This window comes from Habropoda laboriosa, unplaced genomic scaffold (genome assembly GCF_001263275.1).
Source record: "Habropoda laboriosa isolate 0110345459 unplaced genomic scaffold, ASM126327v1 scaffold123, whole genome shotgun sequence".
Lineage (NCBI taxonomy): Eukaryota > Metazoa > Arthropoda > Insecta > Hymenoptera > Apidae > Habropoda > Habropoda laboriosa.
In genome coordinates this window covers 350,225-351,112 of record NW_017100236.1, presented here as the reverse complement: position 1 = coordinate 351,112, position 888 = coordinate 350,225, and the positions used below count along the sequence as shown (strand labels likewise).

Below are 888 nucleotides of genomic sequence, written 5' to 3'. Positions count from 1 at the left end.
GAATGAGAAGGGGTCGGGTCAAGAAGAGAGTGTGTCGACATGTGGTGAGATTATTATCACATACGTAACACCGTACTGTAATACTTAATTATCTTGTCCAGCACAGCGACCGTTTAATTTATCTCCGTAAAAAATGTTTATCCTCACGGGGAGCAATTAGTGACATATTCAATGATACATATTATCCGGCGAGCATAAATGAAAAATGATCCACTCGAGCGTGCGCGCTCGCTCACTGATGATGATACTCAGCTCGCACGTTTACTGAAATGAACGCGCGCCTCTTCGTCAGAGCCTGTCTGTCCATTTTTATTTGGCCGAGTCGCTCAGAGTTATCTGTTGCTGCTTCTGGAATTAAAGTGTACATGTATTTTCTAGTATTCTTCAGAATATACTCTTCCTTAGGAATCATAGAACTATCGATAAGAATATTTAGAAGATTTTAAATACCGTTATCGTAATGCTTAAAGTGATAACCATCATAACCTCAAAACTAGGTGACACAGTAACATTTAGATCTCATCTCGTACAATGCAACTTCGACATATAGAAGCTGCTTAAAGTGTCAGATATTTAAACGATAAAATCATCGTGGCAAACGATCCTCTAATTATTTTGAGCAGGCTACAATCACCAGCGGCGCCACAAAAGGTCGTGTCGCCCAATCGAATCACACTTCGAGCAATTAAATATCTTTCGTCCAACACAAAAAGGAATAGCGAAGAAACGCTGTTCGTCCAGTCGGTTGTAAATTAACTTAAAACGTCGTGCAGGAGCATGATGAGCCGTTCATCCCTCGATGGTTGAATGAAATCTGAAAATACACGAACCTCTTGAAAGGAGGACGTTTATTTATAATTGATTCGGCTAAAAACGTGCTGCACGCTA

At 40.3% G+C, this 888-nt stretch overlaps 1 protein-coding gene across 4 annotated transcripts in view; it reads left to right on the top strand.

Moving 5' to 3' along the window:
- LOC108571660 (nascent polypeptide-associated complex subunit alpha, muscle-specific form-like) overlaps positions 1-888 on the top strand; it is a 23,236-nt gene that overhangs the window by 9,473 nt on the left and 12,875 nt on the right. The window lies entirely within an intron of this gene.